Source organism: Schistocerca gregaria, chromosome 8 (genome assembly GCF_023897955.1).
Source record: "Schistocerca gregaria isolate iqSchGreg1 chromosome 8, iqSchGreg1.2, whole genome shotgun sequence".
Classification (NCBI taxonomy): Eukaryota; Metazoa; Arthropoda; class Insecta; order Orthoptera; family Acrididae; genus Schistocerca; species Schistocerca gregaria.
Window position 1 is genome coordinate 78841968 of NC_064927.1, and position 24799 is coordinate 78866766.

Consider the following 24799-nt stretch of genomic DNA (forward strand, 5'->3'; position numbering starts at 1 on the left):
GTCAAAGAGGGCGGAGGAGCGGACAGAGGTTCAGGGCACTCTCTTGTCCTAGGGGTGGGAAATTGCCCCTAAAGGCGGAAGAATCAGCAATGATCAACGACATGAGGATGCAGAAGGCAATGGAAACCACTGCATTAAAGACACGTAACGTGTATCCACAGGACATGTGGCCTGTAGTTGAAGTGTCATGATGATCTCTCCACTGGCAAAAGATTCCGGAATAGTCCCCCATTCGGATCTCTGGGAGGGGACTGCCAAGGGGGAGGTTACCATGAGAAAAAGATTGAATAATCAACGAAAGGATAACGTTCTACGAGTCGGGGCGTGGAATGTCAGAAGCTTGAACGTGGTAGGGAAACTAGAATATCTCAAAAGGAAATGCAAAGGCTCAATCTAGATATAGTAGGGGTCAGTGAAGTGAAGTGGACGGAAGACAAGGATTTCTGGTCAGATGAGTATCGGGTAATATCAACAGTAGCAGAAAATGGTATAACAGGTGTAGGATTCGTTATGAATAGGAAGGTAGGGCAGAGGGTGTGTTACTGTGAACAGTTCAGTGACCGGGTTGTTCTAATCAGAATCGACAGCAGACCAACACCGACAACGATAGTTCAGGTATACATGCCGACGTCGCAAGCTGAAGATGAGCAGATAGAGAAACTGTATGAGGATATTGAAAGGGTAATGCAGTATGTAAAGGGGAACGAAAATCTAATAGTCATGGGCGACTGGAAGGCAGTTGTAGGGGAAGCAGTAGAAGAAAAGGTTACAGGAGAATATGGGCTTGGGACAAGGAATGAAAGAGGAGAAAGACTAATTGAGTTCTGTAACACGTTTCAGCTAGTAATAGCGAATACCCTGTTCAAGAATCACAAGAGGAAGAGGTATACTTGGAAAAGGCCGGGAGATACGGGAAGATTTCAATTAGATTACATCATGGTCAGACAGAGATTCCGAAATCAGATATTGGATTGTAAGACGTACCCAGGAGCAGATATAGACTCAGATCACAATATAGTAGTGATGAAGAGTAGGCTCAAGTTCAAGACATTAGTCAGGAAGAATCAATACGCAAGGAAGTGGGTTACGGAAGTTCTAAGGAATGACGAGATATGTTTAAAGTTCTCTAACTCTGTAGATACAGCAATAAGGAATACCGCAGTAGGCAGTACAGTTGAAGAGGAATGGACATCTCTAAAAAGGGCCATCACAGAAGTTGGGAAGGAAAACATAGGAACAAAGAAGGTAGCTGCGAAGAAACATCATCCACACAATTCCGAAGACGGCAAGAGCTGACAAGTGCGAGAATTATCGCACAATCAGCTTAACAGCTCATGCATCGAAGCTGCTTACAAGAATAATATACAGAAGAATGGGAAAGAAAATTGAGAATGCGCTAGGTGACGATCAGTTTGGCTTTAGGAAAAGTAAAGGCACGAGAGAGGCAATTCTGACGTTACGGCTAATAATGGAAGCAAGGCTAAAGAAAAATCAAGACACGTTCATAGGATTTGTCGACCTGGAAAAACCGTTCGACAATATAAAATGGTGCAAGCTATTCGAAATACTGAAAAAAGTATGGGCAAGCTATAGGGAGAGACGGGTCATGTACAATATGTACAACAACGATCAAGAACGAAGTGCTCGTATTAAGAAGGGTGTAAGACAAGGCTGTAGCCTTTCGAACCTACTCTTCAATCTGTACATCGAGGAAGCAATGATGGAAATAAAAGAAAGGTTCAGGAGTGGAATTAAAATACAAGGTGAAAGGATATCAATGATACAATTCGCTGATGGCATTGCTATCCTGAGTGAAAGTGAAGAAGAATTAAATGATCTGCTGAACGGAATGAACAGTCTAATGAGTACACAGTATGGTTTGAGAGTAAATCGGAGAAAGACGAAGGTAATGAGAAGTAGTAGAAATGAGAACAGCGAGAAACTTAACATCAGGATTGATGGTCACTAAGTCAATGAAGTTAAGGAATTCTGCTACCTAGGCAGTAAATTAACCAATGACGGACGGAGCAAGGAGGACATTAAAAGCAGACTCGCTATGGCAAAAAAGGCATTTCTGGCCAAGAGAAGTTTACTAATATCAAATACCGGCCTTAATTTGAGGAAGAAATTTCTGAGGATGTACGTCTGGAGTACAGCATTCTATGGTAGTGAAACATGGACTGTGGGAAAACCGGAACAGAAGAGAATCGAAGCATTTGAGATGTGGTGCTATAGACGAATGTTGAAAATTAGGTGGACTGATAAGGTAAGGAATGAGGATGTTCTACGCAGAATCGGAGAGGAAAGTAATACGTGGAAAACACTGATAAGGAGAAGGGACAGGATGATAGGACATCTGCTAAGACATGAGAGAATGACTTCCATGGTACTAGAGGGAGCTGTAGAGTGCAAAAACTGTAGAGGAAGGCAGAGATTGGAATACGTCAAGCAAATAACTGAGGACGTAGGTTGCAAGTGCTACTCTGAGATGAAGAGGTTAGCACAGGAAAGTAATTCGTGGCGGGCCGCATCAAACCAGTCAATAGACTGATGACCAAAACAAAAAAAAAAAAAAAACAAAAAAAAACTCATTCCCCAACTCATAATTAATTGCAACTACTGTGGGATCTGAAACTGATGCGTAACCAATTGCAGATCCGCGCACTTAGCCGGGATATTGCAGTCGTTAACGCTATCACACATACCGAGCCTGACTCGGATGTGTCAGCAGGATCGTGTCTTCAGTAACGACTCTTCGCTTTCTGTAACATTTTACGTACTTCAGAGTTGTAATGGCAGTTCGTACGTTATCACGTACGATCGGAGATGATCACGTACGGACGTCAATTCTTATCGCTCACTCGACATGATGGTCAAATCTGAGTCATTAGGCCGCGTTGTATTCTTCTACAGACCTCTTCTGCGTTGGACGTTTCTATGCCTCTGCTTCCATCTCGCTCTTAACGGATCTAAATCGAAAGATGTAAATGTAATATCCGCAGTGCGACAGGGAAGTGTGATAGGGCCGTTGCTGTTTACAATATATATTATTGCTATAATAGAAAGCGTCGAATTCTCTTTAACGCTATTCGCAGATGATGCAGTTGTCTATACCAAAGTAGCAACGCCATAAGATAGTAAGAATTTGCAGAATGATCTGCATAGAACTGATGATTGGTGCAGGCTCTGGCATTCGACCCTGAACGTAAATAAATGTAACATATTGCGCATACACAGGAAAAGAAATCCACTACTGTACAGCCACACTATTGATGACATATAGCTGGAGACAGCGCCTGCCGTAAAATATCTAGGTGTAACTATCCAGAGAGATCTTAAGTGGAATGACCATGTAAAACAGCTAGTGAGAAAAGCAGACACCAGACACAGATTCATCGGAAGAACCTTAAGGCAACATAAGTCATCGACGAAACAATTGCCTTATAAGGCGTTTGTTCGCCCGATTCTTCAGCGGCGCGTTTCGTCACATGATCGTTTAGCTGGCGAGAGAGTGTTACAGAGATGCTAAACGAACTCCACTGGCAGACGTTACGGAGAAGTTTACTATTGAAATTTCCGAAGAGCGTATTGAGCACGAGGAGAAAATTCGAGAAATTAGAATCAATACAGAGGCTTACGACAATCATTCTTCCCACGCACTGTTCGCGAGGGATCAGATAGTGCTACCGAAAGTACCCTCCACCACACATCATTAGGTGGCTCGCGAAGTTTGATGCAGATGTAGCTGGAGATCTTCTCCAGCGTTCCACTGGTGTCACTGGACGGCTGAACTCTGAAGCGTTCACTCGTAAAAAGGCGATTCCTTTCTGGATAAGCCGGCCGAAGTGGCCGTGCGGTTCTAAGCGCTGCAGTCTAGAACCGCGAGACCGCGACGGTTGCAGGTTCGAGTCCTGCCTCGGGCATGGATGTGTCTGGTGTTCTTAGTTAGGTTTAATTAGTTCTAAGTTCTAGGGGACGCAGAAGTTGAGTCAAATAGTGCTCAGAGCCATTTGAACCATTTTTTTCTGCATAAGTGGGGTTTACAGGGAAAAATATTTTCAGGCAGGAACTGGTTGGCCTCCGTCGTTGGGAAAATCATGAAAGCAGATACTGAAGGAGAGAGAGGAAGGCGCAGGAGGAGAGTGGTTGTTGCGCCACCTCGGTTGTTTCCTTCGTAGTTGTTGATGTTCCTCGCTCGCAGTGGCGGCATGTTTACTTCCTACATGACGGGTAGCCATGAAGGCAAAAGACCGTAGCCGTCATTGCTGTAGAAACTTCACTCATTCTTCGATATTTTACTGCTCCGCAGACTTTCTAAACAATACATATCTGGCTAACAAGCGTATGTTCTTAAAATTCATAACCTGGTCACACTCTTCTTCGTGCTCCGCTACAGCGAACTCTACATTTTGTTTTAAATCCTGTGTGGCGTTCGTGCTCTTTAACGTGGTCTTTTATTATCGTTTGAACGGACACACAACATCTGTGAAAGTGGACCTTTGCAGCAGACGACGCCTACGTCTTCTCGTGTCAATCCGACTTCGTCACCACTTGCTACTGCAGTGGGCACAGGGTCATCGAGACAGGGACGAGGACCCCCTGGAAACGAGCTGCCTGACCGGGAGAAAACACGTTTCTTGTGACACATATAGGCCCATATAGGTGGTGCACTGCAAGAGCATGGAATTTATTTCTGTACTACATTTTATTTCCTGCGACTGAATCAATCGTGCCTCTTCATGCCATTTAAGATATTCCGCTACTCGTTCCGATCTATGCGTGCTAAAAAAAAAAAAAAAAGTAGCCTTGGATGATACAGCCTGATGAATATTAAGTGGGGCTTTTAAATTAACCTTTGTATTTCGACGATCTACAATTCCAAATAATATCATAATATTTACGCTCTGTTTCCTACTAAATTTCCATGTAATTATATTACAAGCGCAGCTGGATGAAAACACCAACGTTATTGAGCTGTGTTCATAAAATAACGAATATATCAAAACCATATTAATAATTGCAAAACCGGTGGCCGACTGATTTCCACAGTGAAAGGGCGTTTATTAAATATGACATTTTTCTTTCATTGTGACGAAGCATTTATACTTATAACAGGTTTACTGTGTAGTATTTATTTTGTGGAGAGTAATAAAACTAGCTCTCTCTCTCTCTCTCTCTCTCTCTCTCTCTCTCTCTCTCTCTCAACATCACGGCACAGTCAGCTATAAATCAGTTCTGTGATTAAAACAGAAGACGCAGCGACAGAACCGATAAACGTCTCTGGAAAGGAAAACTCGTTATGATAATCAAATGTGATTTGGTAAGTAGTATGGACGAGAGGTGAATATCCTACGTTGCGTGATTTACCTCATAAAACTCACTATTGTGTCCGTATTTGCTTGAACAACAAATACACTGTTCAAAAGAATTAGGAGAACACGTGTAACAACGTCCGGTGTGTAAAATCTATTAGATGTGGTCTTGAAACTTCCTGGCAGATTAAAACTGTGTACACGACCGAGACTCGAACTCGGGACCTTTGCCTTTCGTGGGCAAGTGCTCTGAGCTACCGAAGCATGCCCGCGAAAGGCACAGGTCCCGAGTTCGAGTCTCGGTCGGGCACACAGTTTTAATCTGCCATTAGTTTCATATCAGCGCACACTCCGCTGCAGAGTGAAAATCTCATTCTGGAGATGTGGTCTTATTGCATGGCTTGAAGTCTTCGCCTCCCACATAGGCAACAATTACAATTATTGTCCATTTATTGGCTGTGTTATAGAGGTATGTTGGCACTTGTCATTTGCGGACGTTGTATTCAACCAAGCACACGCAATGCGACATCTTAATGCAGCGCACGTTCCAAGGGCGTCAGTTTCACAGGAAAAACATGGACGGACATCCGGTCAGGTTGCTGCAGACGCCAATGCATATCCCTGTGTCAACCAAAGGCTGTGGGCACGCCACAGAGGCACAGGTCGGTAAAGAAGACGAGTTGTACATGGTCACCAGCGCACTTCAACGCCACGGAAGACCGATATCTGGCCATCTCTGCATTGCGGCGTCATACGGACCCCGCCAGAGCACTACAAGACGGTAGCAGAAGGGTCACTGGAGCCATTGCATCCGATCAGACTGCAATGGTTATGAGGTTATGAAAGAGTACATTACAACCCAAACGTACGGTTCGGAGTACCCCGGTTGACGAAACATAATTTTGAGGGTCGCCTTCAGTTCTGCCGTTCCTGTGTCAACTGGTAACTTCGTGACTGTTGAAACATGTTATTCCTCTGAAGCCAGGTGGTCGCCATGTTTGCGTGCAGGGATCCGAGGTGAGGAGTACCTGCCAAAGGTTTTGCAGCAAATCGACGGATTTCCGAGGTTCTGTGATGACGTGGGGAGGCTCCAGTGTTGACAGCCATACGACTCTTGTCCACGGTCGCCTTACCGCCAGGCGGTACATCGAGCAGATCCATCTGGACCGTGTGATGGCTGCTGCATGCGGTGGTGGCCCTGAATTCCTTCCTTCCTATGAAGCGGACGTCATAAGGGATGTCTTGCGAAGTCTGAGCACTGAGGTAATGGAATGGGCAGCGCCGAGTCACGACCAAAACCCAATCGCGCATCGGTGGGATGAGCTTGAAAGACGTGTTCTTGAGCGTCCTGTTCCACCACAGAGTCCTCAGGAACTCTGGTGGGCTCTCAATGAAGAATGGGAACGAATACTACAGGGTGACCTGGGTAGAGTTACACGGAGCATGCTATGCAGGTGCCAGGCAGTGATAAATGCTACTGGAGGTCGTACGCCTTAATGAAGCTCTCGAAATCCAATGAAGAGCACCCAGGATGACGCGATGAATGATTGCTTCCACTTTGTTTTCGACATTTGTGGAAAATTTCAGTTCTCTTTATGTAAACGATCGAGGAAGTAATGGTGTTCTGTTCTGTACTTTATATGTGAGATGGTGTAAATTGGTAACATACACAGACCTCAGTTACTGCTGAGTGGAGTATAGCAGACGCCAAAAGAAATGTTCTCCGGATTCTTTTGAGCCGTGTATACTATCACCAGTGGGTTTCCTGAACATTTTACTCTAAAACGTAATACAGCATAAAATATAAAAACTTGAGCGGCACTTGAAATAATACAAAAGTGTAATCAATGAAACCTCCGTAATGCACGAGAGAAGACAGAGACGAACGCTAGGGATGAGGCGCTGCAATGCAGCACGGTGGGCTCTATCAGCTAGCTTGCCAACTTCCGTTGGCCAGCAGACTCCCCAGCCATGAACATTATTGAGCACATCTGGGATGGCTTGCAAGGTGCTGTTCAGAAGATATCTCGACACCCTCGTACTCTTACGGATTTATGGACAGCCCTGCAGGATTCATGGAGTGACTTTCCTCCAGCATTACTACAGACATTAGTCGAGTCCATGCCACGTCGTGTTGCGACGCTTCTGCCAGCTCGATATTAGTCGGATGTACCAGTTTGTTTGGCTCTTCAGTGTAGCTGTGTTGGGTTACTTGGTACGTTAAATAACGTAGCTATTGCATTCCACGCACGTTTCCTACGTTCCACATGCAATGTTTTAGCTGCAAGTATACTGAAAAAAGCTTCACGTTATTATGTAAGTAAATGACGTCTTTATGCGAAAGGTCAAGCGTTTTGCTGTTTAGGGCTACTAGTCACTTTCTCTTCTTAAAGAACACGACACTCTTCAGTAAATATCTGTACGTCACAAGAGAATCGTAAGTATACTGTTCTCGAATGTACAGTTCCATAGTTCCCAGTGTCCTCAGGAAATTAAATGAAGGCAATTGTGGTGTAATTTTTTGGTTACTGCCGATTTTCACTGCACTATACAGGGTGTTACAAAAAGGTACGGCCAAACTTTCAGGAAACATTCCTCACACACAAAGAAAGAAAATATGTTATGTGGACATGTGTCCGGAAACGCTTACTTTCCTTGTTAGAGCTCATTTTATTACTTCTCTTCAAATCACATTAATCGTGGAATGGAAACACAAAGCAACAAAACGTACCAGCCTGACTTCAAACACTTTGTTACAGGAAATGTTCAAAATGTCCTATGTTAGCAAGGATACATGCATCCAGCCTCCGTCGCATGGAATCCCTAATGCGCTGATGCAGCCCTGGACAATGGCGTATTGTATCACAGCTGTCCACAATACAGCACGAAGAGTCTCTACATTTGGTACTGAGGTTGCGTAGACAAGAGCTTCAAATGCCCCCATAAATGAAAGTCAAGAGGGCTGAGGTCAGGAGAGCGTGGAGGCCATAGAATTGGTCCACCTCTACCAATCCGTCGGTCACCGAATCTGTTTTTGAAGAGCGTACGAACACTTCGACTGAAATGTGCAGCAGCTCCATCGTGCATGAACCACATGTTGTGTCGTACTTGTAAAGGTACTTGTTCTAGCAGCACAGGTAGAGTATCCCGTATGAAGTCATGATAATGTGCTCCATTGAGCGTAGGTGGAAGAACATGGGGCCCAATCAAGACATCACCAACAATGCCTGCCCGAACGTTCACAGAAAATCTGTGTTGATGACGTGATTCTCGTCAGCCCACACATGCTGATTGTGAAAATTTACAAGTTGATCACGTTGGGATGAAGCATCATCCGTAAAGAGAACATCTGCACTGAAATGAGGATTGGCACATTGTTGGATGAACCATTCGCAGAAGTGTAGCCGTGGAGTCCAATCAGCTGCTGATAGTGCCTGCACTCGCTGTACATGGTACGGAAACAACTGGTTCTCCCGTAACACTCTCCATACAGTGACGTGGTCAACGTTACCTTGTACAGCACCAACGTCTCTGACGCTGACATTAGGGTTATCGTCAACTGCACGAAGAATTGCCTAGTCCATTGCAGGTGTCCTCGGCGTTCTAGGTCTTCCCCAGTTGCAAGTCATAGGCTGGAATGTTCCGTGCTCCCTAAGACGCCGATCAATTGCTTCGAACGTCTTCGTGTCGGGACACCTTCATTCTGGAAATCTGTCTCGATACAAACGTACCGCGCCATGGCTATTGCCCCGTGCTAATCCATACATCAAATGGATATCTGCCAACTCCACATTTGTAAACATTGCACTGACTGAATCCAGGAAGTACAGTACATACTGACGAAACTAGAATGAGCTGTAACATGGAAATTAAGCGTTTCCCGACACATCTCCACATAACATCTTTTCTTTATTTGTGTGTGAGGAATGCTTCCTGAAAGTTTGGCCGTACCTTTTTGAAACACCCTGTATAGCTCCCTTTCGTAAAATCTTTGTTACAAACCAATGTAAACGATAGCAATTGTAAGCATTCGATGTCGCTTTTAAAAGTTTAGCTTACTGTCCGCAAAGACCAGGAAATTTTTCGTTTTTCTCCACGGACTAGCCTTAGGTGTACAGAAATAATCTTAAAGTGTAAGGCTGGAGGAGGAAAGAGAGACAGCTGCCCGGTACACAGACGAAGCACAGGTGTTGTGCCTGGCTGTCGCAGCGGGCAGCCGCCTGCTTGCAACAGGCCAGGCGGGCCAGCCTTATCAGCGCGGCCGCCTCGCTCCCGGCGTGGGGCCTGCTCTGCTCTGCTGCGGTCGCCGGCATTCACTAAGTTGGGACGCTTTGGCTGCCATGGGGCGTCGCGGTGTCTCTGGGTGCATCCAACACCGACTCTAAGGAAGGCCTCAGCGCTTGTTCGTGACGTCACGTCAGCTCGGCACGGCGAACGCCACGTCTGTTGCAGGCAGAAACGCCTGGGCGTGCTTATCACTATAAATCTCTTACTTCCGGACAAAATGTTTGGTATTGTTTTGGATTCTGCAGTTTTGTTTAGGTGAAAGATTTTCTTACTATCGTAAAGCTACAAATGAAGATCATAGTTCTGTATTACTGAATCCTGTCGAAACAAACGTAGATCAATATGAGAAGATGCTTTGCCGCATTGCGAGCTTCGGAAATTTTACATTCAAGTAACTATATGTACTTGACCCATTTTGCTATCGAATCTTACCCCAAATCCCCTTACAATCAACTCGTTTCTTTTATTTATTTATTTATTTATTTATTTATTTTCGTTTCACATAGTCACTGGAAATGTGAACGAATTTACATGTGTAAATGTCCAACTGTTGCCAGTCATTAGATTACAGTCAGGAAAGAAAATAGCTTCATACATCGAAAATACTGCTGAGCTTAAACTTTTTTAAACATGCACATTAGAAAAGATAAATATTCCCCTCTTGCAAATGAAATGAGAAACTTTATAAGATAAAAAAAATTATTTGATAAAACAAGTATCTCTATTTTGCCTCTTGTTCTGTCCCCCAGCTCCTCCTCCAACGTGTACAATCGCAAGATATTTCATTAACATTCAGTGCCCCTCACCCCATAGTCAACCAAGATACCTAAAGAAGAGCACAAATATGTTAATAGTTTCTTGTAAAAGCAACCCAGTGCAAACGTAACTTCCTCAGATTCACAAATAAGGTAAAGAAGCACGAATTCTGTTGCTGCTGGACTATGAAGTTGTTTTTGTATGTCAATCCTTAAAACAGGTGCTTCGAGAGCACGTTGGGTATTACGGGATACGTGTGGACGTGAATTGTCCTGTTGGAGAAGCCCGTCACCCTTCCGGACCATGAACGGTAGTATGATGGGTTGTATGACGGTCTGAATGTGCCGTGCACTGTCCAATGTTCCCTCGACGATCACCAGAGGAGTAGGGCCGGTGTAGGTTGTTGCTCTCCACACCATTATACCGGATCCTGGCCCTTTGTGCCCCCGTCGCATACGGTCCTGACTTTGGCGCTCACCTGCACGACGCCACACACGCATACTACCATCACTGGCACCGAGCCACAAGCGACTGTCATCGATGAAGACGACACGACTCCATTGGTCCTTCCGTAAACGCCTGACGCGACGCCGCTGGAGTAGGGCTGAACGATGTTACGACGTGAACTGAAGACGGGACCTTAGCCCTGCTTCACGGAGGCGGTTGCGGATGCTTCTCGCTGATACCCCTGCAGCAACGGTGTCCCTAAGCTGTTGTGAAGTGGTGGTGCGGTCCTGTAGGCCGGAGTGACCGAGCGGTTCTAGGCGCTTCAGTCTGGAACCGCGCGACCGCTGCAGCCGCAGGTTCAAATCCTGCCTCGGATGTGTGTGATGTCCTTAGGTTTAAGTGGTTCTAAGTTCTAGGGGACTGATGACCTGAGCTGTTAAGTCCCATAGAGCTCAGAGCCATTTGAATCCGACTACCTCGGCGTGCATCTGTGCTTCGCCGCTGTCCGGAACCAGGTCGACAGGCGTGTGAAGCTTCTCCTGGCCACTGGCGACAACATCGATGTACTGTGCAGATCTCACGCCCAGGTGTTACGAACTTCCAGCGGTCCGTCCACCCTGCCTCCCCCAGGCCGACTGTATGCCCTCGCTCAAACCGCGTCAATTGCCGAAACGGTTCACGGCAGGCTAACAACGTTGCAGACACAGGCGGAGCTTCGCATGCCGAGGGGAACTGGCTGCCACCGGTTCTGGCGGCGACCAACAGCGGCGCAGCTAGCAACGTTCCACGGCCGACGACGCGGTTTCTGCTGTGTCCGCGGAGCTGCGCGCCTGATCATCGCATGCACCGCACTAGCGTAGTGTCCCGTTCAAGCACGCAGGGTCTTAGTGACTTGCGCCAATGTGTTCTTTTTCATTTTCCACCAGTGTGATCAGGTGCACGTTGTCAAGCGCCGAGCACTCTGGCAACAACGAATATTCGCCTAGCTGCAGTTGTACCGTGCAGGAAGATATGTTGTAGTGATCCTGCTTCAACTGCTTTCTTAGTCACGGCTTGCGACAGAATGTGGATTAGAGAAAGAAAAACAGTGAAGACGGGCGTGGATTTCCCCACTGTGCCACACAAAAATGGAAGTTTACTTATCGTCTGCCTCGGACGACGTTCACCCAGTAGAAATCCTGCAGTGCCCTCAGCAAACACTTGTGTTGCTCTTCAATGACAGCCTCGCTTTCCAATCTATCCCCTGCTCTATGCAAGCAATCTCTAACTGACGCCATTAATGAGGAATTCCTCTTCTTCAACTCAGCAAGTGTGTTTCATATACTTATTTATTTTGATTTGTTTCCGAGCATTTTATTCCGGTTGTTATCGTTAAGTGAAGAGGAATTTCAGATGACTGAGTCATTTTCATGTAGCTCCAAAACCTCAAATACACTATCCATTATTGAGAACACGACCAATGCCAGTTCCGCAGCTAGCTGTAAAACATTCTAACATACAATTGAAACGCAAAAGAACCTGGTACAAATATAGAGATGTGTAAACAGGCAGAACACGGCGCTGCGGTCGGCAGCGACTATATAAGACAACAGGTATCTGGCTAAGTAGTTAGATCGGTTACTGGTGCTACAATGGGTAGTTATAAAGATTTAAGTGAGTTTGAACGTGATGTTACAGTCGGCGCAAGAGTGATGGGACACAGAATCTCCGTGGTAGCGATTAAGTGGGTATCTTCCCGTACGACCATTTCACAAGTGTATCGCGAATATCAGGAATCGGGTAAAACATCAGATCTCCGACATCGCTGCGGCTGGAAACAGATCCTGCGAGAACGGGACGAAAGACGACCGAAGAGAATCATCCAACGTGGCAGAAGTGCGGCCCTTCCGCAAATTGTTGCAGATTTCAGTGCTAGGCCATCACAAGTGTTAGCGTGTGAACCATTGAACGAAACATCATCGACATGGGCTTTCGGCACCGGAGGCCCACTCGTGTACCCTTGATGACTGCACGACACAAAGCTTTACGCCTCGCATGGTCCCGTCAACACCGACATTGGACTATCGATGAGTGGAAACATGCAGCCTGGTCGAGCGGATGGATGTGTACGGGAATGGAGACATCCTCATGAATTCATGGACCCTGCATGTCAGCGCGGGACTGTTCAAGCTGGTAGAGGCTCTGTAATACTGTGGGGCGTGTGCAGTTGGAGTGATATGGGACCCATGACACGTCTAGAAACGACTTCGACAGGTGATACGTACGTAAGCATCCTGTGTGATTACCTGCATCATTCATGTCCATTTTGCATTCCGACGTACTTGCGCAATTTCATCGGGACAATGCGACACCCCACAGGTCCAAAATTGCTAGAGAGTGGCTCCAGGAAGACTTTTCCGAGTTTACTTTCGCTGGCCACCGGACTCGCCAGACATGGAAATTTTTGAGCGTGTCTAGGATGCCTTGCAATGTGCTGTTCAGAAGAGATTTGTTGCCGCCTCGTGCTCTTACGGATTTATGGACAACCTTGCAGGATTCATGATGTCAGCTCCCTCCAGCACTAATTCAGACATTAGTCGAATTCTTGTCACGTCCTGTTGCGCCACTTCTACGTGCTCGTGGGGTCCTTACACGATATTAGTTAGGTGTACCAGTTTCTGTGGCTCTTGAGTATGGCTATGTGGATAAAACGAGATTTAAAAAGTACATTTATGTGAGAGCACCTTCAGAATATTAGCGAAAACTGACAATTGAGATCACGTGACTTTCGAGGCGCACACACACACACACACACACACACACACACACACACACACACGAGCGTACAGACACGCAGGCAAACGCGCGCCCTCGCAACGACCGTTACGCCAGCGCTTGCCAAGGCGGAGTGAAAAAATATTTAATTAATATAAAATGCAGATTCGAACTATAGGACAGATTACGAAGCAAATGCCCGCACTCACGGGTCGACTACGTGCAGAATCAGTGCGCGGGTAGTTATAATTGGCAAATAATTTGCCCGCCACAAATGCCAGGGAAGAGCATCAAAGGATGAAAAGGTCTAGGTTATTTTGTGGTTGCTGGAAATCAATTTATTATAATAGTCCCAAGATGTCGTGTTGGTTAAAAAGGAAGGAAGGAGCTATCGCCTTCAGACTTCCTTCCAGCAACGCCGTCGCGGTAGGACACCATTTTTTTCCGTGTGCCTGGATTGGCGCCACTGTGGGCTAGCAACTGTCTCCCACAGCGTGGAACAGTAGGAGAGGTCAGTGCCGCCTGCCCTGTGAGGTGGTTTTGCAAGGGAGGCAGACCGAATAAGGAAACAAAAGCGAGGGAGACACGGTCCGAAGTCCCGCTCTGGAGTAGTGTCTAGTCTCGGTCGGTTGGTCCACCAGGTCTGCCGCCGCCTCAGCTACAGCACGTGCTGGCCCCCATCACCTGGGAGCCAGGCGTGTGCCGGGAACTCGTGACAGTTATCCGGTTGCAGCTCAACAAGACGCACGCCATTTTCTCGCCCGCTTTAAACAAGATCTGAGAAGAGCCCACCAGCAGCACGACGGCGCTTCCGTGGTAAACAACCCGCCCTCCTTCTCGTCTCTATTAGCCTCACGGCTTGTTAACTCATTTCATTGAAATTAGTTCTCTCTCGGTACATCGAGTGATTTTGCCTACCGGCTAGAACAATCCCCCCCCCCCCCCCCTTTATTTGCTTTGTGTGCTTTTGTACGTCTTCTTTTCCCGTGGGTAGTTCTCTTGTACCAATATTACTCCACAATTTTACCACACTCTGAAGGCTGCGTAGCATTTTCTTTCCCAATTTTATAATAGTAACATACGACTTCTGGACTCAGCTGCGGCATCTACAGCACGTTACACGACACGTTACGGGCGTGTAGCCCCCCTCCCCCCCCCCCCCTTACGTCCCTAAAAACTGACGGCCGCAAGGTGCAATCAAAACCAACTGCAAAGTAATTTAAACAGGATATTGGGTGGTGCGAAAAGTGACAACTGACTCTAGATAATCAACAGTGTGAAGCGCCCTGCACGAGTACTAAAAAGAATCAGCTAAAATTAGGTTATACGATATTCGTACAAACCTAACGGTTGTCATTTCAACTAAATACCTAGTATTACAATAACGAACAACTCAAGCTGCTATGGTCACGTAGATAATGTTGTGCCTAAAGCAAAGCAAAACCCGCGTTTTACTGGCAGAAGCCTTAGAAGACGCAACAGGTCTTCTACAGAGACTGCCTACACTAAGCTTGTCCGTGCTGTGCTAGAATACTACAGGACAGTATGAGATCTTTAAGAGATATTGTAGTATCTAGGAATCCCGCGTACACGGATCGCGAGACACACAATCAACAAGTGGCACTAACGAGTTTTATTAAAACAAGAAATTAACAATACTTTCGCAGCTACACAGGTGTGTCACAAAAAAAGTCCGCCATACGAAATAATCAGTTTTCCTCAGTATAGACAATCCCAAGTCTGTGCTGCATAGAGAGCACAAGCGAAGTGACCAGCGCTCACGTTGCTATCCAAGAGCCGTCCGCTTTGGCCGAGCGGTATTGGGCGCTTCAGTCTGGAACCGCGCGACCGCTACGGTCACAGTTTCGAATCCTGCCTCGCGCATGGATGTGTGTGATGTCCTTAGGTTAGTTACGCTTAAGTAGTTCTAAGTTCTAGGGGACTGATGACCTCAGATGCTAAGTCCCTTAGTGCTCACAGCCTTTGAACCTATTTTTTTTGCTACCCAAGTCGCTGATCCTGAAGCTGCCATTGAACTGGGCCGTCAGCAGTCCTCCTCTTCACACAGGGGCCGCTGCTGCCGCGTTGTCGTTCTGGAGGCAGGTCCGGTCAGCGTGCGATTGGCTGACTTCTCACAGCCTTCTCTTCCTCTCGTTCCCGACTGGCGCGCCGGCGCTTCACTTTACGCCGTAGCAGATATAATTGACGGAGGGACAGAAAAACTTTAAGTATTATCGCGAAATAGGGGAGGGTGTGTCACGGATACGACACGCGGGTTGGGGTGGCAATAATTGAAACAAAAGCCGCTTCTCATTAGGGCGAGATATTTTCACGAAATTTCAATCTCCTATATTCTCCTTCGCACGCAAAAATATTTTGTTGAGATCCATCTACACAGGGGGAAATGGTCGTCTTAAACAAGAGAAATCAGAGCTCGCAAGGAAAGATTTAAATGTTTCTTTTCCGCGGGCGGTTATCCAGACTGCAACGGTAGAGATTCAGAGGGAAAGTGGTCCTCTGACAGGCACTGCAGCGTTAGTCGTGTAGATGTAGATGTAAGTGTGGATAGATTCAGTATCAAAGAAACAGATCTTTCAGGTAAGTCCTAATTTATCTGAAAAATTGCAGGACGAGGAGTAGATACGATACTTTTGCGATCATCAACAGGAATCAAGCAAGCGTCCGCAGCTTGTGGTCGTGTGGTAGCGTTCTCGCTTCCCACGCCCGGGTTCCCTGGTTCGATTCCCGGCGGGGTCAGGGATTTTCCCTGCCTCGTGATGACTGGGTGTTGTGTGATGTCCTTTGGTTAGTCAGGTTTAGGTAGTTCTAAGTTCTAGGGGACTGATGACAGATGTTGACTCCCATAGTGCTCAGAGCCAGCAATGAAGCAAGTCGTCTTATGAAACTGTCGTCTGCAGATTTCTTTATTTATTACTATCGTCACGAATGTTGAAGCAACGCTGCATACTTCTCCATGGCATCGCAGGCCTGGAATACATAAGACAAGTCAGAACTAGATTCAAATGTTCACGTTTCAAGTGTATTTTTACGAACCTGGGCAATGTCTCATGCTGGAGTCTGTGACAGCTCATAACCACACAGCCGCAGCTATCTCGCAGAAGGCGGACAAAAGTTTATTGTGACGTCTGCGCTCCTTTTATCGTGTTCTTTCTCACCCGTGGCAGGAGAAAACACTTTATACAGAACGTACAAAGCAGAGAGGAAGGTTAAGGTTTAACGTGCTATCGACGATTATGTCATTAGCGTCAGAGCAAAAGCTCGTATTAGGAGTAATATGGGGAAGGAAATAGGACGTGTCCTTTCAAAGGTGGCATGCGGGAAATTGCCTTAAGACTGTTTAAGAAAATCGTGTTAACCCTAAATGTGACTTGCTCGACGAGGATGTGAGCTGCTGTCCTCCAAATACGACTCTGCAGTCTCACCACTGACGCGGGGACCTCGTTCGACACGAATGAAGTGCCAAACATATCATCAGCAAAGTAACTATACAGACAAAGAAGTAGTATAAAGAGAAAAGTAACCAGTGACTTTCAACAACAGTACACTGTAACTGGATATGAGGCACAATTTGCACGTAAGAGTTACGGAATATAATGCGACTAAAAATTACATTTTTCTGACACTACCATTTATGCATACGAGGTGCGTCCAGAAGAAAAGTACGAAACAACACTGTGGGTGTAAGTCTTTAGTTAAAAGTAGTCGCTAGAGGCCAGAGCACAACTATCCCACTGTTTCACGAGCCGAAGAATTCCCTGTTCCCGTAACTCCTGTGCCTGAGAGAGGAGCCAGTCCTCCAGTGTGTCCTTTGTCGTCGGAGCTGAAGGGCTGCCCTTGTTTTTTAGCGGACCAAACACGTGCAAGGGCGACACGTGCGGCCTGTAGGGCGGATGGTCAACCTGCAGCCCTGTGAACTTGGCCACTACACTCCGTGTGGCCTCGGAGGCGTGTGGACGCCCGTTACCCTGGAGCAGAACCACTCCCTCCGTGAGCAGCTTTGTAGGCTATGGAGTGTCTCGCAGTACACCTCACTGCTGACGGATTTTTCCGCGGTCGAGGAATTCGATGAGTGTCGGACGTCGGATGTCAAAAATCACGGTGACATCACCTTGCCTGCTGGAGACGCAACTTTGTAAGGGGAGGTGACGACGCGTTGCTTCTATTCTTTACATGTGTCACTATAGTATGGGGTATCATACCATGCCGATTTGGGGAATCGGCATATGCAAATATCAACGGGTTTGTTTTTCATAACGCTTCGCACCTTTCCACTTGAACACTCCTTATGTTACTAAATCACAGCCCCCCGCCGAGTTCTGCTGTGAAGGCTAATCTCAAGACCTACTGTAGGGATTTTAATAACATTTTCACTAATCGATACACTGATTCACGAGCAAGGTTCGTGTATACAATTTATAACTGTAGAAAGGACGAGTGTGTAATACGTGTATTGCTTAATTCGCCTTTGGAGTGACGTTTCACGACAGTGAAAGAAGCCAAGAGCAGCGGCATCTGGCGGGAAAAGCAGTAAACAGAGGCCACAATTGCAGAGGGCAGCGAAGCTTGACCAAGATATATACGTACCGTGATTACGTAGGCTTTCCCGGCGTGATAAGTCTTGAAAGTCTCTTCGGGTTTGCTGCCGGATCCTAAAATCAACTTGATTCGATGTTTCGGAGATCCAACTGGTCGTTATCTTCAGGAAAATGCTGTTTCTGCTGATGAGTGCCGCTGAGAACTGAGGCCAGGTTGCAAATCGACGTCCTATATAGGCCACCGTTCAGTACACGGCGCATGCGCCGCCCATCACGGTTTCTGCCTTCCTAGACAAGGAGGTGGCGCCGCCCTTAGTGAAACACTGCTGGCAACGATATATCGCAATCAAGGCCGCACCGAAGAACGTTCAGTTTTGATGTGGGATAATACAGGATTCCACGTCTTGCTAAGAGGAAACCCATTGTCTCTGTTGATTAAATTATCAGCCAACCTTATTTCAATCGCCTCTTTATACACACTGTTCCAACAGAGACTCTTTGCTGAAGGAGAGAAGTTGATACCTGCTCCATTTGGGTTAAGGATAGTACGGATTTCCGATCATTCCTGCTGATGAGCCTAGAATGACCAAACATAATCGCCTGTGTTTTGGATGGGTTGAGCTGAAACCTTACATTCTGTGCCCATTTTGATGGTGCATACAGGTCAGTACCGAGGTGCTCAACAGCTGTCTTCTCTTCAATGTTTATTGGTTTTGCACTTAAGTGCTCCTGGCAGTTATCAGCGGACATGTTATCTTAGAAATACCAGCGAGACAGAGGTATGCAGACGTCGTGGTACGAACAAATGTCATATCCGCCTGGTCAACACGAGGTGGGGCAGTGCTGCAGTCCACCCACCTTTCCAACAGAAGACAGCAAATAGCATATGGTGGCGCTTGTGCAATAACAAGCAATCCGTGCCGAAGTGGACAAAACAGAATCCAACTGGATGCTTGGTTGATGTGTGGGAGGAGACCAAACAGCGGAGTCATCGATCCCATCGGATTACGGAAGAACTGGGAAGGAAGTCTGCCGTGCCCCTTCATAGGAATCATCCCGGCATTTGCCTGGAGCAATTTAGGGAAATCACGGAAAGTCTAAATCAGGATGGCCGGACGCGAGATTGAACCGTCGTCTTCCCGAATGTGAGTCCAGTGTGCTAACCACTGCGTCAAATCGCTCCGTAATCGACTTGGTAGCCGGCCTGGGTGACCGAGCGGTTCTAGGTGCTACAGTTTGGAACCGCGCGACCGCTTCTGTCGCAGGTTCGAATCCTGCCTCAGGCATGGATGTGTGTGATGTCCTTAGGTTAGTTAGGTTTAAGTAGTTCTAAGTTCTCGGGAACTGATGACCTCAGAAGTTAAGTCCCATAATGCTCAGAGCCATTTGAACCATTCGACTTGGTAAAGATAAATTGCTGCAATGGCGGTTATAGTTAATGTACACACAATTAACTAATTCAGAAAGAGCAAAAGAAATTGTTCTCGTACTTCCTCATTTCGGTAGTCTCTCAACTCTCTGCATTTCCAGTGACCATTTACCACGATGAAGTTTAATAGAAAGTTACCTGGTGCCATTAACGCCTGACGTAACCGCCTGCCTCAGCTTTAAAACACTGACGTCAAGGCCACGATATACAGCGACCAAGTTGGCGAACTGCACTGTAACTGACCTGAAAATATCTGAAGAAGACCAATAAAGACCGATATCGATAACCAACTGTATTAGGTGGCGCCTGTGACAGTAAAAAATCATGTCACACACTGAAATCGTTGCTTCCACACTCTTAAGACACCTTGAAATAGACAACATTTTCTTTATGAAAAAGTCTTGGCAGTACAAAAACGACCAGTGTTAGAACTATCTGTGCTTGTCCCTTTTCTTACATGTCTGTTCCAGATCCCTTTTCTCTTGCAGGTCAAAGCGCCATTTGCCTTAAACAATCCATACCTAAATGTTAGACAAAGAGTGGCCTGCATCATAATTACGGAATCATCAACTGAGGTTTAGCTTTCCGTGAAACTGATGTAGCGCTAATATGATGTGAGTTGTTGTCTGTTCCCTGAGTGCAGGTAGTCCAAGGCTGGTGATTCCGTCGACGTCGCTTAATTGCTTAATTCCACTACGCCTTTCCCCTTTCATCGAGCGACGGAGAATAGCCTCCGTTCCCTAGTCTGTTCGCTTTTCCACGTCTCACGATAACACAGTTAAAGGACATTACCGACTGAGCGGCTGTGACACCCGACAAATGCTATGTGCGAGCTATGTATACACCAGTCAAGGCGCATATTAGATAGGGCTCTTACGTGGTAAGGTCTTATGAGACCAAACTACTGAGGTCATCGGACCCTAAGCATAAACTCTATTTAATCTAACTTAAGCCAAGGACAACACACACAACCATGCCCGACGGAGGACTCGAACCTCCGACGGGGACAGCCGCGCGGACCGTGGGGCTCTTAAGTAACTCATTTTTAATGTATGACGACAAGGACGGTTGACAAAAACCACTTCAAGCAACTGACTAATTCAGTGTTTTTGTTGTTGACTGGTTTATTCCTGGGATAGGGGAATGTGACACCTCACACTTTAGCTTGGGTAGCAAGAGCTGTTTCATTACCAGTTAGGATTTGGCTCTATTCTGCTCGTAGTTCATATTTCAACGATTTTTTTGTTTATGGTCTTTTAGGATGACCTTACAGCAGTTACACTGCTTTTCAGGGATGGTAATGGTGTGGCTAGTATAGTGATGATTATGATTATTATTTGCGGCAACTCCTTGGAGGTCCCTCTCAGAATAGTGGAATGAGGGACAACGGGGATAGGTGGTTAGCTAAAGAGGGGGGGGGGGGAGTCTGGCTGACATACGGGTAACTGAAAACGCTTTTTGGTTTTAAGTATGCTCTAAATTTAAGGGCACAAAGCGATTAGGAGTTTTGAACAAACGTTAAACGTGACACAATTAGTAGTATTTGGACTTTATCACGTAGCGCAGCGCAGAGTACAGCTTTGCACAGCCTTGGTTCCCTCTGGGTTTTGAGACTCATCAAAAGTTTGGAACAACGGACGCGCCTCGGGGAGGAATGTGTAGTTACTTGATAAGTTCTGTAAATGCTAAGAATGACAACTTCGATAGCGGATTTGTAGCGTCTGGCAGGTTTTGTAGCAGATGGCAGAGAAATCAAGGTTCTTTTAGTTTCATAGAGCACGAGTGTTTGATTTAAACACCAAGGACGGCATAGGATTGAGAGAGAGAAAATAAGCTAACTTAACTCCGTCCGAACACGTCTCGGAAGACCCTAACAGTACCGACCGACCGCCGTGTCGTCCTCGGCCTGCAGGCGTCACTCTTTGCGGACATGAAGGGGTGTGTGGTCGGAACGTCGCTCTCCTGGCCGCTGTGTTTTCGTGACTGGCGCCGCTACCTTTCGATCCAACAGATCCTCAGTTTGCCGCACAAGGAGCGAGTGCACCCCGCTTGTCAACAGCACTCGGCGGACCTGGACGGTGGCCCATCCAAGTGCTAGCCAAGCCCGACAGCGCTTAACTTCGGTGATCTGACGGGAACCAGTGTTACCACTGAGGCAAGGCCGTTGGCAGAGAAGAAGCATTACGGAGTGAATCGGCGCTTCCAGTTTCGTTTCGTTTTACACCTAAATATATCTACACAGTCCTCGAATAGATTAGTTTAACTTGTACGAATCAAAGTCTGGTAAAAGCCCAGTAGCAGGCTTCTACGTCCGCTGGTGAACCATGTTGCGAATCATTTGTTCCCCGCCTCTTCCCAGCTTATTCTCTCCTGGCGGGAACACAAAATGTCACCCTCAGCATAGGGGAAGCAGCCGCATCCATTTAATACCTTTGAGTACGAGCACGAAGCGATTTACACAGGAACGGCCACATAAAACTAATCGCTGTGGAGGTAGATGGCAGACTGACCGAATCCTAAAGAAGTGGGTTTCATCCACGAAGAAGACAGCATAAGAAACCCTCATTTGACTGTTATTCCAACACTGCTTGTCAGAAAGAACCAGCACCAGATAAGACTGACGGAGTAGATCCGAGGAAGAGATGGTTCGCTTAATAAGGGTGAAGTGGCACGAAGGTCGTCATCGGGTTCCAGTGGTGGCCGCTGCACGAGAGGCGTCACGTGCCACGGTGTGGTTGACCGACAAAACTCCGAGGGCGTGCGGTCCTACACTCGGAACGATTCAAAAGGTTGCGGGCAACTGAAGGAGCTGATAGAGCAGTCTGAACACAACAGCTTTCGAAAAGCCACTTTTAGGCTCGGAAGCGATGCCCAGCCGGATGGAACTACACGAGCAGAACAACCGGTGAACACGCGCAGTAATTTTACCAAAGATAACCTACTGTTCCCGCGTACGTACCAATATTTCGCGAGGCGTATGGAAAGCCTTGTTTATGTGGCACGAGTTTGCGATCGAAAGTTCACGGTTTTACGTAAATTCAGTTTGCGTTTCTGACGACAAACTGCGTACAGTCACTACTTGTTTCTCAATTGGCAGCTCTTATAAAACTGATATTTTGTGACCAGTTGGTCTTGTAGCTGTTTGTTGCATAGTAAATATCGTTACATGCACCAAGTATGGACAAAACTTTTATACTGGATACTGGATTCCGAGTCACCGGGCGCTGGGTGCGGCCTTGACTGTAGCACAGGTCGTAATTTTAGCTTTCGCGAAAGGTTCACCCCATCACTCACTGGAGTATTTGCAACGTACTTATTCTGGCAACTACTGATATTATTATCACTTTTATTTATGAACTGAACTGTCTGCGAACTAAATGGATTGTCATTAAACAATTATGGCTATCGACTACTGATTCCAAAGTAACGGCTAAATACGGGCACAATCGTAAAATTCGCTCCGTATTACCACTGCCTTAATCGTAGCACTGCCTATATTCAGTATCATTTTGATACTGTGAATATTCCATCCTTTGAATAGTTACAGGGAAAAAGTTGTCCAACCAAAACATTCATATTTCTTTACGTACTACACGAATATGTAATAAGAAATGTGTGTGTGTGGGGGGGGGGTCCTACTTTAAAAACACGCAGCTATCCGTTTGGCAGCGCCATCAAGCGGGCCAACCACAGCGCCAACTGGTATCCCCACATTCAAGCTAGACGAGATTCGTTCTTCGTAGTTTTTTCTTTTGATGCTCATTTCGTGAGACATTTGGACCGGTCACTATCAATGGACCACCCTGCATGTTACCTCTGCTCAACTTAAGGCGCGTGTGATGTTCTTAAGATTAGTTAAGTAGGGGACTGATGACCTCACATATTAAGTCCCAAAGTGCTCAGAGCCATTTGAACCATTTTTTGCTGGATCTCTCTCCATTTTGAACATTACGGGCAGGGTCTAACGCACCATCTGGACAGAATTTGGCTTGATACCACTGAGGAGGACGTCCAAAAACTTTATCAATGAATGTCAAGCCGAATAACTGCTTCCATAAGAATCAGGGGCGGAGCAACGCATTACTAACTTACTCATGTAGCTCTTTCTCTTGAATACATTGTTCAACTTTTCTGATACTGCCATCATTTGTTTGTCGTTTATCTGTACATGAGCACACATCTATCGATTTCCGCAACCCATTGAATGACCCCGTATATCTCGCGATAACGCCACTGTCACTGTGATGAAATTAGACAGAGGTCATACGGAGGCCTAGCAACTGTTGGTTCTTGTCGCCAGTGTCCAGTGTCGCGAGCTGACCTGAGTTGCAAGTGTGGCGTGTCCACTCAAGGTAAGCGCTCCCGCACACACAGCTACCAGCAGCGTGTCTGTTACCGCATTTGTGACCGGCTGAAAAAGAGAACCAGAACAGTAGCGGATGGAGCGCCGGACTAATTCGCGGCGTCGTTTTTAATTGCTAATTAAGACCCGTCGCGGAGATAACAGAGGGACGCCCACGGCAGGCGACACATGCTTTGTTCCTGTGCAGAGAGGGAGGGGCAGAAACAGAAAAGGGGGAGCGGGTGGAGCAGGCAGTCGGCATCGGCAGGCGTTCTCCGGAGCACGTGCAGAGCTGGCGGCGGACGGATCGCGTGTTTATGACGGCCGCCGCAGCCATTAGCGTCTCCTCCTCCGCCTGTACCTGGCGCCTCCCACGCAGCGCCACGTCTGATACGGGGCCCTCGCCCGCCCCCCCCCCCCCCCCCCCCGCCAAGTCCGGCCGCCCTCTCTTAATGCGCCCCACGGCAGGCGGGGAATCGATTTTGCCATCAGGTGTCGCCGCTGCAACAGCAGGCGCCGCTGCCGCCGCCGCCGCTGCATTGCCTGTCTGCCGGCGAGGCGCTCAGTTCTCTGCGGCTGTGACGTCACGCTCTTCAGGCAAGGTAGCGCGTGTTCATTCGAGGTACTAACCGCAAAATCGAGCCTAAGGCCGGATAGTACACTACTGGCCATTAAAATTGCTACACCACGAAGATGGCGTGCAACAAATGGTTCAAATGGCTGTGAGCACTCCCCTAGAACTTAGAACTACTTAAACCTTACTGACCTAAGGACAACACACACATCCATGCGCGAGGTAGGATTCGAACCTGCGACCGTAGCGGTCGCGTGGTTCCAGACTGTAGCGCCTAGAACCGCTCGGCCGGCTCACGTGCTACAGAAGCGAAATTTAACCGACAGGAAGAACATGCTGTGA

At 47.0% G+C, this 24799-nt stretch overlaps 1 protein-coding gene and 1 pseudogene across 5 annotated transcripts in view; both read right to left on the bottom strand.

Annotated features, from left to right (window-relative positions):
• LOC126284041 (bifunctional heparan sulfate N-deacetylase/N-sulfotransferase) overlaps positions 1-24799 on the bottom strand; it is a 1095215-nt gene that overhangs the window by 280113 nt on the left and 790303 nt on the right. The gene's annotated exons all lie outside the window — the stretch shown is intronic.
• On the bottom strand, positions 21592-21710 carry LOC126285692 (5S ribosomal RNA; annotated as a pseudogene).